The 12,567-nt window shown below is 35.8% G+C and overlaps 1 long non-coding RNA gene across 2 annotated transcripts in view; it reads left to right on the top strand.

Moving 5' to 3' along the window:
- The window catches only part of LOC120529411, a 124,025-nt gene extending 111,881 nt beyond the window's left edge, over nt 1–12,144 (top strand). The window contains exons 6-7 of one of the 2 annotated variants that reach the window (XR_005633737.1): nt 9,576–9,660; nt 12,045–12,144. This is a non-coding gene — a long non-coding RNA (uncharacterized LOC120529411). Of the gene's footprint in view, nt 1–9,575; nt 9,661–12,040 lie in introns of both variants that reach the window. The other variant, XR_005633732.1, reaches the window with a different exon arrangement.
- The last annotated feature ends 423 nt before the right edge of the window (nt 12,145–12,567 follow it).

Genomic DNA, 12,567 nt, shown 5'->3' with positions numbered 1-12,567 from the left:
ATGCAATGATGACTAAATTTAACTATATAAAGTCAAAACTTGTATATATAAAGTCATTCCCGAATATATAAAGTCAAATCTTGAATATATAAAGTCAGCGTCGGAATATATAAAGTAAGCGCTGCAATATATAAAGTCAAAACTTCAATATATAAAGTCAATGTCGGAATATACAAAGTCAGCAAAGGAATATCCATCCATTTCCCAACATGTTGAATCCGACCACAGGGTCACGGGGGTCTGCTGGAGCCAATCCCAGCCAACACTGGGCGCAAGGCAGGAACCAATCCTGGGCAGGGCACATGCATCATTTTCAAAACATTAACCGAACAGTGTTTTTTTAATTTATTTTTCTGAATACGTTTTTGTTAACTTAGTTCAGTTCAGAGTCGTTTCAATCAATAGATTTTGACTTTCACGTTATATGTTCAGGACTGAGTTTATATACTCCGATGTTGACTTTATATAATCAGGAATGACTTTATAAATTCCGACGCTGACTTTATATATTCAGAAACAAGTTTGACTTTATATATTCTGACGTTGACTTTATATATTCAAGTTTTCACTTTATATATTCCAGCGATGACTTTATACATTCAAGTTTTGACTTTATATATTCCAGCGCTGACTTTATATATTCAAGTTTTGACTTTATATATTCAGAAAAAAGTTTTGACTTTATGTATACCGACGCTGACTTTATATATTCAAGTTTTGACTTTATATATTCTGACACCGACTTTATATATTCACAAAATCAATGTATTTGCCTGTTTGGCACCCCATAGTATATGTGTGTGTGTATATATGTACACATATATATATATATATATATATATATATATATATATATATATATATATATATATATATATATATATATATATAGATATGACAACAACACTCATATCAATGACAAAACAATTACATTAACAATCATGTTATGTTATTTTAAAAATTTTTCCTTTTCTTTTTCATAACTTCTTTAACACACTACTTCTCCGCTGCGAAGCACGGGTATTCTGCTAGTCTTTTATAATCTTCATCACATCGGATAATTGTTTGTATTTGTAATCCATTTCTGATTGAACTTTAACTGATAAATTGAAGGGCTGTCTGTCGTCATGGAGATGATCCTCCTCCGAAACGTCATAATCGTCGCAATTTCCGCTCACACCACTAAGACTTTGGTTAGGGGTTTGAAATTTCCTCTGGCTTCTGGATTCAGATGCCAAGCCGATCCCACAAGGTACTTAAACTCCTTTATAATTTACACAGTCTCGTGAGGAGCACTAGCAATTCTCAAATATGTCCTACTCCGATCAAAGATTAAAAGTACCTGTCGAGTCTTTTCAAATTGTCGTTACTTTCTTTCGTTGCAGTCCGGTTTCAGGCATTGAACACGCAGGTTTCTTTTCTTTTAATCCAAGGCTGTTTTCAAGCTTTTAGTCTTAAGCAGGTTTCAATCTTAGGCAGGGTTTAAACTTTAGTGTAGCCGTCGAAGTATAAGGCGAAGTCGAACACAGGTAAAACGTGTCCTGAAAGAAATCTCTCAGTCCAAAAGTTTGTTTTAAAAATATTTAGTGAAAGTTAAAAGCAAGTAATCCACACAAGAATAAAAGAAAAAAGTCGTTACACACATAGAATAAAAGGTAAAAAAGGGAAAAATATATCTTCTCTAAATTTAGATTTTCTTGAGAAACTTTAGTTAATTCTGTACTTAAAAGTTCTTAATATCCTCTTCTGTACGCCTTAAGCATATGGCTTCGTGCTTATATAAGCGCGTTATCTTTACGAGTTACTTCAAACACTCAAAGCCCGTAGGAGCGGGCACAAGCACGGTTTAAAACTGTATGCCCTCTATACCTTACACATGGCAAGGCTATCACTAACTAAAAAATATTTAGTTAAAACTATTAGAAATGGCAAGAATATACCAATACAATTCTACTTACAGGAGTTTTAGTAACCTCCCATAGATTGTCATCTTAGAAAAATATATATGAATCTTATATAACTAGAAAAAATGGCTCTTACAGGGTATATGAGGTCTGTCCAGAAACAAGCCAACATAGCAGACTCATAATAGTGATGGTTATGTAGAAGTGAACTTGACCTTTAAAATCCCTACTTGCTCAATCATGCCATGTCAGTTTTTCATCAAGTATATGTAGTCGAGTGAAGTTCTCTCCTATGACTTTTTGCAGTCTCATGCATGCTGAAATATGAAGGATATCAATGAGCAACATGTTTCTGTGCAATTCTCTGTGAAACTGGCAAAAACATTTACTGAGACTTTTGAGATGTTGCAGCCAGCATATGTAAATGATTATTTAAGCCACACACAATATTATGAATGGGTCTGATGTTTCAAATCGGGCAGACAATCGCAAAACTGGATGGTGATCACATTGAGAAAGTGCTATTTTTGATTGTTAAAATCGTTACCTACTGTCTGCGAAGTTGCTGAAGAAGTAGTCATCAGTATAGGTTTGTGTCAAGTGATTTTGACTAAAAAAGTGCAGATGCATCATGTTGCTACAAAATCTGTGTTGTGTCTCTTGACAGATAAGCAAAAAGCGAACCATGTCTGTTGTGGCATGACATTTTGTGTACAAGTTAATAAATATATATGTCTTTATGTCTTTATACTGTATGTACAGTATGTCTTTATTTGTAAGTTGGGAAAGCAAATGTAATATTAGTGCTTCTGGAGAAATGTTTTATTTCATTGATGAGAGCAGCAATACTTTCATGTCTAACCAACTCCTGAGTGTTTAGGACTGACTCAGGATGTGAATTTTATTGTAGGGTTGGGAAGGGTAGGGTAAGGGTGTGCCTCAGACTGGTTTTTCAAAGGATTCTGGATGGTTATAAACTACCTAGCTGGCAAGCTTCAGCTCAACAAATTGTCTTGGGGGCCAGTGTGAAAAAGCAGTGTGTGCACCCATTCATCTGAAGTATGGCGGTTTGGGATTGTTTTTGAATCAAAGGCCATTCTGTGCAACAACACCCTATTGGTGTAAGGAGTTGGACAGAGAATGTGTAAATTTGGTTGCTTTTACCCTCCTCCTCTCTCTCTCTATGGCCTTGAAGAGAAGAACACAAGTAGAAAACACAACTTGGCAGCCATATTGAGACAGGAATGTGGCCTGTCCTGAAGAAAGCTGACTAAAAATGATTACTTAATTAGAGACATTTAAATAGCTACAAGTCTGTGTGCTCCCTGAAACTACTCATCTAGCGTTTATCAGGTTGTATGGTTGCAAATATCCACATGTACTTTGCTTATTGTTATTACTTTCTGAATATTATTAATAACACATTATTTAAAGTTGTAACGTAACTCCTCCTTGTCCTTTTACCCTCTGTAAATTGCCTACAATTATAGTAAAGGAAAGCAATGAAACATGTGTACACAACATCTGCTATAAAAATATTAATAAAAATAAAAGTTTCTTGGACAGACCTTATTTGGTGTTTTCAATTTAAATCACAAATAGTTCAAGTTAATACTACAGAAGCAGGCCTAAAATATAAGCCTGCTGCCAAACAGGTTGACTATCATCCATATCTCACTCAAGAGAAGCTGGTAAGATATGTTCATTCAGATAGAATACCTGTTACTGCATATAGTCCCCTGGACTCACCTGAGAGACCCAGAGCAAAACCTGAAGATCCATTATTATTAGAGGATATTGAAATCAAAGCAATTGCTGAAAAACACCACAAAATTCAGGCCCAGGGTTTGATTCTCTTTTACATTCAGAAGAATAACATTATACTTCCAAAGCTGGAGACTCCCAGTTACATTGCAAAAGTCTTTTATTTTGAACTTGTCCAGGAGGAAATGGAGAGAAATCTACATTAGGACGGGGAAATGCTGTCCACAAGTTCTTCTGTGTTTTTGGTTTGAATTTTACAGCAAACTATGTTTCTAACTTCATTTTTGGGTTATGTTTTGGTTAGGATGAAAGATGGGATTGATTTTTTGCTTTTGACATCAGTACATTGTAAGTGCCAGACTGGATGGATGGACTAGAGTTGAGAATGATTTAGTACCCAGCTGAGAGGCTGAAATGGATGGAGCACAAGCATGGAAGCATAATTCAGCTAGGATGATCCTTGGTTTCTATAAGAGGCAGGATGCCCAGATAATGGATGGACAAGGGATGAATGAATAATTTGAACAGTGCTCACCCAGCTGGAGCCCAGTCTGGACACCCACAGGGTTACCTGGGAATTGTAGTACAGAAGGGTGACCCTGTAGGGGTTCTTGGATACAACAGAAGAATGGGCCTTCCTATTTCAGGGGTCTGCTGTATGACCTAGAAATGCTTTCGCCATGCAGTGCCATGACACAAGAAGTGCTTGTGGGTCCGACATAAATGTAGGCATCTTGAAGAGTTGGGAGGAAGCTGGATGATGCTCATAGAGGAGACACAAAGACAGTGCTTTATTGGCTGTTGGTATGGTGCAGGACTGATTTGTTACTGTGACATGGTGTTGTTACCAAATAAATAACATTTTTATTTTATCTTGAACTTGTGTGTGTCTGTGTTGTGTCTAGTGTTTGGGCTCTGTTTGTTCCCTAGTTGTCACAACATTTATTTAATTTCACTTCATCTTCCGACCCTTCCTTTCTGCACTTGTGGGCTTTGTAGTACAGTAGTATGTTAAAATGTATTATTCCCTATTTGCTTGATTAAATTTAAAAGTAAAATCCTTATATAGATAAAAAATCTGTCAATTTATTACACCCAATAATAAAGGTCTTCTGGCTCCCATAATCTTAGAGGTTCAATAACATACAAGTATGCATCATCTGATTAAAAGACTTTATCAGCCAAACTGATATAAGACAGCCGCAGAATATACAGTAGCTTTCTGTGTTATTAAGGCTTCTGCCCTTTTAATTTTAAATTAGCAGTTAGGGTTGTTTTCATACATGGGGTCAATGGGGGGTAGTGGGAGCTCTGGGTAGATGAAATGTGTATTTACTGATGTCACAATTAAAAGAGAACTAAGAACTCTAAAAATACAACACAAATATTACAAACACAATTTGTACACATATCAAATGAAAACATTTGCAATAATGTTTGTTTGAGCATCCACACCCTTCTTATGAAATCCTTGTCTCCTCTTTCTTGGTTTTCTTGAATTGTGGAGCTGGACAACAATAAGCTTGCAAAGTTACAGAATTGCAGTGGGGAATGGCAGGCTCTCCAGTCTGACATCAAAGTAAGTTTAAGAGAGATAAAGATCGAGCTATTAAATGATCCACCTGAATAAAAGGATACGTGTCTGTGTGTCCAGCCAGCTGCTATGTCATTTTTGAAGATGGCACATCACAAACATTTTTAGTAATAAAAATTAAAAAAGTAAAAAAATAAAGTGATAAAAATAAAATACATTGCATTTGTCATTGTAATTGATGGTGCATCACAAAAATTAATTCGGCTGTTACGAATTCCATATCAAATGGCATGTAACAGAGACATAGGCACTGCATGGTGCACTGCAAATGGTAACACTGAGGTCTACATTGATTACTTTGATTTCAGCTCATCTTATATGGGTTGCTATATAATAACAAAAAACACATGAAATATAAAAATTCTAAGCCAGTAAAAATTAAAATACAAGAGACAACAAACATGAACCAGAGAACAAATCAATGGCTGAAACATAACAACCTTGGCCTGCTTTGTTATTATCCTGGGTTTGAGGTCTTCATGCTAGAAACTGTTAAAAAATTACAAACTTCCAGACACCAATGATTGATTCCAAATATGGATTTCATTGTCCACCTTGAGTTCCACTGACAATTCTCTATCTGTATCGGTCAACACTCTGCTGTAAATGGGTAAACAGGAGCATGGCATTGAAGCAGGTAAACAATGAGAAACAGGGAAACTTAAAAACAAAAGGTCAATTCAAACACATGTTTGCAATAAATTCAGTCTTTATGATTACTCAGCAGCCCATGAGTTAAGAAAGTGCTTTGTTATTTTTATCTATTGATTCTAAAAGTTCCAAATTACCATCAGGAATGGACTTTGGAAATCTGCACATTTGTACAATATCACAGAGATTTTAATGCCTTTCTGTCCTGCCTTTTCTGTCAGCTGTGCAATTCTATGATTCACATACTGCTTTCTGAGAAGTGAATAATTCTCTTACTATTGATTGCACACAGCAAATTGCTGAACAGTACATTTCAGCTCCACACTAAATAAATTTAGATTTGTGAGCTTAACTCAGTGTTTATAAAACAATAGACTTATCCCTGATGTAAATTTGAGCAACCTATAAAGGTTGTGAAGCTTTCTCCTTCAATTACAGGGCTCGGTAGTTCTTGCAAATTCGCACAACTCATTGAGTAAAGAAGTGCTTCCTGAGTTCAGCCCTAAACGCACTTCCCCTTAATTTCCACTGGTGTCCTCAACTACATAATTGACTGTTAAATTGAAAAGAATTCTACTTTATCAATGCCATTGAGAATTTTGAAGACTTGGATTAGTCAAGTCTATGACTATATTCTTCTGTCTACGAGCTGCAGTTTTCCCACCTTTAAAATGCCAACATCTCCTACAAGCCCTATGTGGCCTCACTCTCTATCTAAACAGCATCTGGCGTCTGCTGCATCACCTTGCGTCTGACGGACACTAACTGGTACATTCCATATTTTCTCCTTCTCTCATTTGATCTGGGGCCCTTGCCTGTTCCTCCTTTGTATTAAGTCAGCAAATCGTCTATTCCGATATTGATTTTACTGTTATTTTAAATGAAGATTAATTAACAATCTGGACAACTGGTTTACTGCTATTTCTTTCTCAGTTCATCTCTAATCTCCTGTTGCAGCTCAGTAGCCAAAGAAGAGCTGATGTATGTCCTGGCTGATACGCACACTAAAATGTCTTAAAACATTGCTTTACTTTATTGCCATCATAACACTAGTTGAATGGAATTAGATTTTATCAAATTTGGCAATGTAAAGATAGCAAAAACTAAAATTAAAAAGTGCCCTTTTTATGGCAACTAACAGCAACTGTTACGGTAAAATCAAAATTGTTATGGTGAGAATTCAATCATTCTAAACAGACCTTGATACATAGCAACACTGACATCAGCGTACACTCCACCCTCTGTATGTCAGCAAAGTATAGCAAAGCCAACTTCTGAAGAGTTTACTCCCAAAAAGAAAACATTCAGTGGCACTAGCAATCCAGCAAAGACAGGAAAAAAAGATTCACAACTGTAGCCAAAATGAGGACATGCAGGCCAAGTGGAAGACCAAGTATCCACAACTCCAGCTCTACCATTTAGGCAAATTATATCAGCATGCTCGAAACGTCAACCCCTCTGCACTTTGATGTGATAAATGTACAACAAAGATCTCAAAACATATGTGTAAGAATATATATAAGGTTTGGCGCTACTGTTTACAACTTCATCTAGGGTACCAAAAATACTAGAATTGCCCCTAAGTATCCTTTATGCCAGAACCATGTTGATCACCTAAGAAAAGACAGAGAAGAACTGGTTAGAGGGCCAGGATTCTCATATCCAGGTGCTGGAGCATAAGGCACAGTCCTAAAGTGGAAGGTGATAAATATGGAGCTAGAAAACACTGTACTCACAAAAAGGAGAGAGATGGAGGCAGCTTTAAAATGGTAACTCAAAAAGTAATTTTACTAAGGTCATTACAAAGAGTAAGCATTCATACACCAATATGTATTCCAGTCTTCTTTCTGCTCAAACTCCTGACAGCTCAGCTTTTCAGTACACTTGCAGGAGCAATGGGATCATGTTGCTTCTCCAGACAAAACCTATGTTGAATGCTGGACCCTTTAAGGGCTACACAGGGTCCATATATTCCATAGCCAAGGCAGGTTTTCACTAATCCTGGATAAATTCTGGTGTTTACTGTTATGATTCAGGGATTTAATGTGTGCGAAATCCATTTTAGTTTCTGCAATAATTTTTCCCTTCTTTTATTTATACTCCATGCCACTAATTTGCATTTGTGTTTTATCACAAGTAGGCCTACACCCATTTGTGCAGTGTTTAATTGTTGCAACCTGAGTTTTTGAGTCACTATCACATGCCAGCTGGAAGTTTTAATGCAGACATCATCACTCCACTACTATTTAAGATGGCGGCACACTCTTATTCATATCCAAGATTTCTGAATACTGAATGAAAACTTTAGAAAAAAAATAGTAAAATCCAAGGAGTTTAGGATTCAAGTGTTTCTTATTTTTAATTTTCTTTTTTGATTTGGCATTGATTTTTGCCTTTTCTTGATAGTCTTGTTTTTATCCTTTGTCGTATTCAGACTTAACATTCTCTCTCATAGTTCATGCAGCAATTAGTTTTAATCTTCCCTTTTCTACCCTTATGACAGAACATTTACCTTGAGATAGAGTTTTTGCCATTGAGAGCTAGAGGTCTAAGGAGTTTGGAGTCAGTTTAGAAGGGAGTGCTCATGGGATGGTTTTTATATTAAAAAAGAGTTTTAGTAGGGTACTTAAAAGGTGGGCAAGTGGGTAAACCAGATAGACGGATTTTGATTGCTATAAAGGAAGATCCAGAGAGGAGGCAAGGTTTTGTTTTCTTCTGTTAGTTTATATTCTCATTTTTTTCTACCTATCTCTTATTTTTCATAATAAATGATTGCACTTGTTTGATCAATTTGGTCTCCTTAATCAGGGGATGGAGAGACACCAGAATGGCTCCCTCTGTCAGTATATGTTTTGGAATATTTTTACATTGTGTTGTGAAGGCTCTACATGGTGTTAATGAATTAATTTAAGAATGGCTATAGAAATAATGAAAAATGCCATAGAAAAAAATAGGTATTGTTCATTTTCCAGAGTGTTGTGATGCTAGAGTCGATATGGTTTGTGGGGAAATTGTCTTTTCACGTGACCTTTGGGAGTCAGAGCGCAGAGTCAGCCATCTTATAGCACCCCAGGAGCAATTCTTAGGTTAATCAACTTTTGCACATTATGTTGAAGATGATGCAGGTGTATGGTCTGTCACCAGTCATGCTAATGTCTCCTAACTAAAGTTCTGTTCAAGGTCTAGTTGGATATCTTGGTAATGTCAAGAGAAAGAGAAAAGAAAGAGTGTGCAAAAAGCTTTCCAATAGTTGATCAAAATTGTTATCACAATTACTAATTTATTTTTAATTACTATTTAATTTAATATTGTTTCTTTGTATCAGTATACTGCTGCTGGATTATGTGAATTTCCCCTTGGGATTAATAAAGTATCTATCTATCTATCTAAAAAGCAACATGAACAGCTATGTTGATCTGTTATAAAATACTGTATACTGTGCTGAAATAACTGTCCTTCAGCATTAATTTAACATCTAAGCCCAAGAGAGCATCTTACATAGGTAGATCTTTGTGCAGTTTGATAATCTTCTAAATTAAAGGTTAGATTTATTCTACATGTCAGTTTCTACAGCCAAATTAATGCAATTTTTCATGCTTTCTCTATTTTTTCACCATTCTTTTTTCTGGAAGAGTTATTGCATTTTCTTCTGGTTTTCACAGGAGTTTACATCATGGTGATGTTATTGTAGTAGCATACATCATGGAGCAGTGCTGCAGGTAGTTGTGTCTGACCACATAGAGTTAGGTGAGTGACACAAATACTTGACTCCTTATTTGTTTTGTAGGCAAATGTAATGCCTTTTTTTGGATTACTTGTATTGCATGATGCTTTCATGGAGTGCCTTATTAGGAAAACTTAGGTGATCCAGGGTCACTTTTGCACCTACTGTAAATTGTATTATTGTATGTCTGCTGAATTGTAACACAAGAACAAACAGACAAATTAGCATTTTAATTTATTTCTTAAAATAACTGAAAACTAATGTAAAGAAAAAACAACCTTATAGTTCTATCTGATGTCTTCAGAGTATGAAATAACAGCAGAGTAGTGAAATAACAATTGTAATATCCTGAAAGAAAAGTATTATAATACTAAACACTGCTTCTTGATTCAGATAAATAAGCTGTATCCATCAAATTAAGAAATCCCGTAAATTTTTCTGTATTTGTCAGATGAAAAAAACAGATGTTATTTGTAAAAATATTGCAATTAAAAGTTAGGCCCAAATATCAAATAAAAATAATAAATGTGAGTCATCAAGCATTTTGGTAGGGACAAAAACATGGAGGCACAGGAAGTGCTGCAAAACCCACAAATGCCAGAACATTAATCTAAAGGCAGACAACTACAAAATTCCCCTTGTTTTACCCACCACAAGCAAATTCCTTCTAAACTAAGTCCTAAATGAAATCTACTGCCCTGACAAAAGAAAATTAGATGAGTCAAAACTACAAAACAAAATAAAAAACTGTAACATTAAACAGTCTCTAGTAACAATAGTAGACCACCAGCAAACATAGGGTTAATATTAAAGGGTACCTCAAAGATATTAAGTTCAAACCCTATGAATAGTCACTCTCATTATTTTCAGAATTTGTGCTTGCTTTTCTAAGTATTAGTTTTTGTTTGTTCCTAATAACTTTCAATCTTATTTTTGATTTTTGTGTATTTTGTTTGTTTGCTTTTTCATAATGTGGGTATCATGCAAATGACAGTAGACTTGTAGCTGCTGCACATTAGATATGTAGCTGCTGAGTGCAAATGTGTGTGCACCACACATGTGACCTGAGTGGCCGCTTTGGTTTTGCTACTTTTAATTAAATAAATTAATATTAATAAAACAAAAATCTTGAGAAAGAGAAATGTTAATGAACAAGTACTTTAAAGGGAACAGGTTTTTTTTCTATCTTTCTATCATTTGGATGCTTTGAATAAACAGTGGCATGAAGTGATGCAGTTGCTTTTATATATATATATATATATATATATATATATATATATATATATATATATATATATATATATATATATATATATATATGTGTGTGAGGCAGAAAATAGACTATCTGTGATGTCACTGGTCTAATATTTTGCTGATGGAAGAGCTCAGAATGGAAGAATGAATGTGGCGTCATTGGGTTTCACATTCTTCCACCAGCTTTAGCAAAAATTAAGTTTTTCTATAAAAACAAAAATAGAAAAAATGTGAATGCTCTCATTTAAGGATTTCAGGAAATGCTTGACTGTTCTACACAATGCTGTTTATTATTATTTATTAACTTTGGCGTGCCTTTCCCTTTCACTGCTCCCGCCATGGAGAAAATCTTAATCCATGCATTCTTAATTCTTAATAAAGGTGGGAAAAAGGTGGGAAAAACAAGGGACCTGACTACCGCAGTGCTGCGTCTGGTGTTGGTGTTCCTGTTACTCCAAATTTCATTCTTTAGAACCTAAGCTGTCTCCTCCAGAATGTATTTATTCATGGGCATGGTTAAATTATTTCAATTTGAGTTTTGATTTTACAAAGTACTGGAAAAGCTAAATAGCAGTTATTATTTCATTGCTAGTTTGAAAACCTCCTGTATGGGCAACTGGACTGCCTGACAATGGACATCACTACTGAACTAATTTACAGGAATTTATAAAAGAACTGAGAATGGCCTTTAGGAACCAGCTGAGAAAATCAATGGTCAGAAATTGTTTGTAGAGTTTAAAAGAGGAAAAGAGTTCCATTAGTCAGTCAGTCATTTTCTAACCCACGTTGACCTGAACAGGATGGCGAGGGTTGCAATATGCTATCCCAGACAGCATAGGGCGTTACTCAGGAACAAGCCTTGGACAAGGTGTCAGTACATCACAGGGTGAACACACACACCATACACACAACATGTCCAATTTAGCATCGCCTGTCCACCTAACCTGCATGTCTTTAACATGGCCTTCTCATAACTTCACTGTAATTAAATTCCTGATACTCTGTATATCCAACTTATTATAATAACTATTCAGGGTGGCTCTAAAATCTGTACTAACCCCTACTCTCTCTTCTGTTTCCTTTTCCGGTGTCCTTTTGGTGGTGGCGCAATGCACCGTGATGTTCCAACAATGATGGATGGATTAAAAGCCAGAAGTCTCTATGACCACCAACATCACGTGACTCCATGAGAACCCTAACTACAAAGAGGACTATTTCATTTATGTTAGGTAGAATGCCCAGAGGGGACTGGGCGGTCCCGTAGCCTGGAACCCCTGCAGATTTTATTTTTTTCTCTAGCCGTCTGGAGATTTTTTTTTGTTTTTTCTGTCCACCCTGGCCATTGGAACTTACTCCTTTTCTATGTTAACTAATGTTAACTTATTTTAATTTCTTATTTTGTCTTTTATTTTTCTTTTCTTCATTATGTAAAGCACTTTGAGCTACTTTTTGTATGAAAATGTGCTATATAAATAAATGTTGTTGTTTGAACTACGGGAGGAAACTGGAGCACCCAGAGGAAACCCAAGCAGACATGGGGCGAATGTGTAAACTCCACACACAGAGGACCTGGGACATGAAACTTGGACTCCTTACTGTGAGGCAGCCGTGCTACCACTGCACTACTATGTCGCCCATAGTTCCCTTAGTGACCTTGATAAAAATTTCAGCATATC

Source organism: Polypterus senegalus, chromosome 1 (genome assembly GCF_016835505.1).
Source record: "Polypterus senegalus isolate Bchr_013 chromosome 1, ASM1683550v1, whole genome shotgun sequence".
In the NCBI taxonomy this organism is placed as follows: Eukaryota; Metazoa; Chordata; class Cladistia; order Polypteriformes; family Polypteridae; genus Polypterus; species Polypterus senegalus.
This window is presented reverse-complemented; position numbering and strand designations above follow the sequence as displayed.